This window comes from Arvicanthis niloticus, chromosome 21 (assembly GCF_011762505.2).
Source record: "Arvicanthis niloticus isolate mArvNil1 chromosome 21, mArvNil1.pat.X, whole genome shotgun sequence".
NCBI classification, from domain to species: domain Eukaryota; kingdom Metazoa; phylum Chordata; class Mammalia; order Rodentia; family Muridae; genus Arvicanthis; species Arvicanthis niloticus.
In genome coordinates, this window is record NC_047678.1 from 32,504,827 (window position 1) to 32,510,826 (window position 6,000).

Genomic DNA, 6,000 nt, shown 5'->3' on the forward strand with positions numbered 1-6,000 from the left:
CAGAGTGAGTTCCAGGACAGCCAGGGCTACACAGAGAAACCCTGTCTCAAAAACAAAACAAAACAAAACAAAAAAAAACAAAAACAAACAAACAAACAAAAAAAAACACGAAAGGTATATGGAAACTCCCAATGGGGGGGGGGGGGGCATGAGCCATTCCACACCTTAAGATTGCCTATTCATTCTTGTGATGTGTTGTGGTAGACAATATCTGTAATTATTACTTAGGAAGGGGGCAAAGTGGTAACCCAGTGGAAAGGCACTGAGACCATGCTGTCACTTCAGCTCTTGCAAAGACCTTCTCAATTTTAACTTATGTAATTAATTGTCCCAAATTTACCCTAATCCTCACTGGAAGTTTCTTCCTTTTCCTGATATTTACCACAATTTTAAAATGTCTTAGATGCGTATGCATATTTGAGAAATACGTAGAGTTAATTAGCGTGTAGATGTGTTTTAAGTTGCATAAAACATATTGTGCTTTGGCACAGTTCCCTTTGTAACTTATTTCAGGAAACCAAGTTTGATTTTGACAACAGCATTAGAAGTAAAGTGTACGAGGATGATTTAGAATCCATGAATATCCACGTTGCTGAACATAATCTTTCCTGGCTGCAGAGCTCTTATTTCTGCTCCTGTAAGCAGCCATTCACCCACACTTCTTAAAGTAACCCCAATAAACTCATTAAGTTAGACTTTGGTGGTTTTTTTTTTTTTGATCGCTTGTCCATTCCATATCTGGAGTGAATAAATATTGGTCCTTGCCTTCCTAAGAATAATGTCACACAGCATCTATGTAAGAAAATATAAGCATGCTGTGACCCAGCCAGCAAGTAGCATCCTCCAAGGATCCTGCTGTGTGTTGATAGCTGTGAAGTGAGCTCAGATGTGACACTGTGTGGACTAACAGGTAGAGATGTTTACAAGTTCCTGCCTTGACTTCCCTTAATGATGGACTGCGATCTGAAATTGTACAGTGAAATAAAACCCTTTCTTCCCCCAAAATTTCTTTTGGAAATAGCATTTTATCATAGCCCCAGGAAGAAAAACAGAACAACATGTAAGCATGAATTAGTAGTTTTGCTCTGTTTCTTCAGTACTGGATAAAGTCATCATTATTAATTTCATCATGTCTTTCATTTGCATTATTGATGACTAATAAAACAAAGTACCTTCTTATGGGATTATTGGTTGCTTCAATACTGCTATAGAATGAAAAAAAAAAAAAAACAGACATAAGCTAGGTTTGATGGCACATACTTATAACCCAGTACTTTAGATGTGGCGGCAGGAGGATCATGAGCTTACAAAAAAGAAATGGAGCCAGGACTTTAACTGAGGACCCTACTCATGCATTCAGTAGAAAGCATGTTCATCCTGCAGTGATGAAGACCCTCTCTAGTGATCTGGTTTCATCTTCCACTTAGTAAAATGGTATTCTACTTACTCCCTCTCCCAACAGGAGTGATGTCAGAGAGAATTAAGAAAAAAAATCAGTGTCATGGGACAATGTAAAAATGCTCAGATTAAAAAAAAAAATCACTCTTTATATCAAGAAACTGGAAGCTGACAAATGGGACACAAAGCAGAATTGATAGTTGTGTATTGACAGGGGTGGTAGAGTTAACCTGGTAAGTTTTAAGGAGGCTGATGGAGACACTACAATCTCCCATGGCAAGCACAACTAAAACACACAAGACAGAAAGCTTAGAACTCGGAGGTCTTGGCTCACAAGGGACAATACAAGGAGAACCCAGTGGAAATTTAAATCAGAGACAGAAAGTTTGAAAGAAGAGTCTCCATCAACATTTCAGTGTCAGGAAGGAGTGACAGAATGAGGAATCTGTGAGCAGGAAATTACAACAATTGAAATTGCACAGTCTGAAAAGCAGACAGAAAAATAGATGGAAAATTGGACCAAGCCTGAAGGGCCTGCAGGACTATTACAAAGGTTAGTGCTCGAATTACCAGAATCCAAGCAGGAGAGGAATGAAGTGGAACTAAAAAGATATGTCCAAGGAGACAATGGCTGAAAACTGGCCACAGTTACCCAGAGACATAAACTCACGGGCTTAAAAAGATGAACCACCAAATACAGTGATAAGACCAAAGTTAAAATGTAGTTAAATTTATGAAAAGTAGACAAAACAAATTATCCTCAAAAAAATCCAGATAGAAGGAAAGAAAAGAAAGCAAAGGGAGGAAGGAAGGGAGGAAGGAAGGAAAGAAAGAAGGAAAAGAAAAGAAAGATGCTTCTACTTGCAGGAAAAACAAAGCCAAGAAATGTGATTTCTTAACAGAAACCACAGAATTTGAAAGAAGTAGTTTGGGGTTCCAAGTGATGGAAGGACAGGGAGAGCATCCCAGAATCTCACGACAGAAAATATCTTCAGGAACTACATGGGGAGTCAAGACATTCCTAGATGCCTTTGGACACAATTAAGTGTGATGAGTAATTTCCTTTGCCACGTTAACTAGCCTTAGAATCGCCATACAAACATACCTTTGAATGTATGAGAAGGTTTTCCACAAAAGTTTAGCTGAGCAGGAAAGACCGATCTCAGTCACGGGCAGTACCACTCCATGGACAGCAATCCCAGATCAATTCAAAAGGATTGAACTAAGCTGGGCACAGGCATTCATCTCTTGAAGCTTCCTGACAGCAAGTACCATGTGATCAGCTGCCCCTCTACCCTGCTGCTGTGCCTTCTCCACCGTAATGGACTGAATTTCTTCAAACTTCAAGCCAAAGCAAACCTTCTTTCCTTGCTTCATCAGAGATTCGGTCCCAAAGAAAGAATGGTAACTGATGTAGAGACCAAGAGAATGTGTCACCATAACAATGGGCAGGAGAAGGTCACATAAAGAGCAGGAATAGCAGGAACATGACATTGGAGGTAAAAAGATACAGTAAGAATTATGGGCAAATATACTAAACTCTTATTGCCCCCTATAAGTTTTAGGGGGCGTCTTATTGTTTGTTTGAGATAGAGATCATATATCCCAGGCTGCCATAGAACTACTTCATAGCTTATGATTACCTTGAACTTGAGATCCTCTTGTCCCCACCATGTAAATGCTAGTATTATGGGTACGAGGCATCACACCCATATTTCTTCTGAAGTTTTCTAAATCATGTTTGCTGGGAAAGTGACTAGCCTAACACCGTGTGATGTGGTTTTAAAAGGGTGTAAATGAGATATTGAGGACAAATTTCTTACATTTGGGAATGGGTAAAAGGAAAAAAAAGTTCCCCACATTTATTTTCAAAGTGAAGTCAGTGTACTACATATAGGAGACCTATATAGTAGAATACTGGGACTTCCAAAAATGCTATAGGAAGAGATAGATGTAAAATTGCTACAACAAAATCATGGTGGGACTTTCTAAAGGACCAGGCACATGATGCAGGAGTTGGAGAGATGGCTCAGCAGTAACAGCTCTGGCTGCTCTCCCAGAGAACCTGGGTTTCATTACCAGCACCCACGTGGTGGGGTACCAACCACTTGTAACTTTCATTCCTGGGGATCTGAGACATTCTGCCCTCTGTAGGCAGGGCACATGAATGATGCACACACGTACAAGCAGGTAAAACACCCATCTACATAAAATAAAATGCAAAAGCCAGAAATTAAGAAAAAAAACCAAACCTATGGCCCATAAAGGAAAACCTGGCTAGCTTAAATTTATCAAAGGTAGAACTTTTATTTTCTGAAAGGTCCCCTTGAGGAGTTACAAAGAAAACAATTATAATCAACATGTCTGATACATGAGATTCTTGAATTTTTTTTTAATCTCAAAATCCAGCAGTACAAAACAACAAATCCACTTAGAATTAGGGGCAAATGACATAAAGCAGTCATGGACACTGGGCCATGCCAAGGAGATAAGCATGTACACAGCTTACACCACCGCCTGCCATTAGAGCAACCAGAATCAATCTCAGTGAGATAAAGTCTTAGAAAAATAGTGACAATAGTCAATATTGGTGAGAAAGAGACTAGATCAGCCAGATTTCCCTGTTGAGAATATACAATAGTAGTTACTTTGGATTAGAGCAAATTCCTTTAAGAACTCAAATTGCTGCGATACTATCACGCAACAATATTGCTATCATGCAGATCCCAGAATAGACAGTCACGTCCTCCCCTAACCTTTATGTGGATGCTGTGATGGTGTTCTTGTAATCAGGCCCAGTTATTAACTTGGTACATTTGCAAAGAGGGAACACCACCTGTAGAATTGCCTTGTCCATGTTGACCCATGGGAATGCCTGTGGGACATTTACTTGATTGCTGATGCACAAGGAAGGGTGCATGTAACCATAGAAAGCACCATCCTGAGGCAGATGTGTCTGGACTATATCAAAAGATATCTGAACCTGAGCCTAGGAGCAAACCAGTGAGCATGATTCCTTCATAGTTTCTGCTTGAGTTCCTGTTTGGGATCCTGCCCTGACTTCCCCCAGTGATGGGTTTTGACTTGAGAACTGTAAGCCAAATGTCTCCACTCCTTTAAGTTGTTGTTGGTCATGGTGTTTATCACACCAACAGAAAAAAATAAAACTAGAACAAATTCTTATGACAACCCCAAATTTGAAACAGCCTGGATGTCCTTCAACAATCATATGCATAGATAACAGGAATGTTCAAACTACCATATATTAATTGGTATCAAAATAAGTTATTGTTGGATTTATTGATCAACAAAGGTCAATTCCCAAACAATTGCATTCTATATAATTCCATTTATCTGATTTCTGTGAAATTAATTAAAATTATAGAAATGAACAAGTGATTAATCATTGCCAGGGTTTAGGAAAGAATAGGAAAGCAGACAAAAATGTGTGTAGGTGCACATGAACAATTTAAGAAGAATTTACCAATGGAAGACATTCATGATATTCCTGTATGCCTTGTAAACTGTATATAAATCTATAAATATTTCAAGATAAAAATATAAGTAAAACAAAGAGCAACAAAATACATAAGATTAGTCAATAGATAAAAGCATCTAGAAAATGTTGAAATTTGCTCCTTGTGTACTTTTGGTCACTAAACAAAAATCAAAGCAAATACTGTGGCCACTTTCATCCATGAGCTCTGTTAAGAGAAGAAAAACATCTTTTATCTCCAGGGAGAGTGAGGAAATCCACACTCTCACATTAATTGCCCCAGCTTCTTAGAAAATCACATCTTGCAATAGCTACTTAGATGAATAATTCAATTATAAAACTACCTCACTTTGGGGCATTAACCACACCCAACTCAGGAAATGAATCTGGAGTGGGTAAGAGAGAAATTATTGATCCATTTCTTCATATTCCTTTTATCTACACAATATTTACATATAATTTTGGGGTAGTTACATCACCTACAAGAGACTCATCCTGACACTGATGTACAAAAACAGTAACTGACACTGGTCACAAAAGTGAGCTTTCAGCTTCATCATGGATATGTAAAAAAGCTACATAGTCTTGTCCTGCCAAGAAACAGACAGACAAAACTGTTAAGCAAAGGTAAAGACAACAGACTTTTTTTAGACTTACTGGAGATTTCAATCAAAGGTGTAGGACATTCGGGAGATTTGGAAAGAGTTCTATATGCAGAGACTTGGATGTGCTCATTTAAATGGAGTTCTGGGAAGAAACATGGACTAAGAAGGATTTTCTATGAATTGCTGAAGGCTTGGGGAAACAGGTTTGGGAGTGAGAAACTCCAGGGGTCTGGCCTAAGGGTAGATGCCTGGCACTTTCCCTGGTTTTATTTCTGAGAACACTCCCAGATACTTAGTTTCAACTGTATAACTTGATTGAATTAGTATGAGAGAGAGAGAGAGAGAGAGAGAGAGAGAGAGAGAGAGAGAGAGAGAGAGACCATTTCCCATAGGTTCAAAGCAACTGCAGGAACAGAAACAAGTGCTGTAAAAGAAACCTTCAGAGTCTTATTTGATCTAGACAGGAGAACCATTCCTAAACTCCCGAAGCCTCCCTATCTC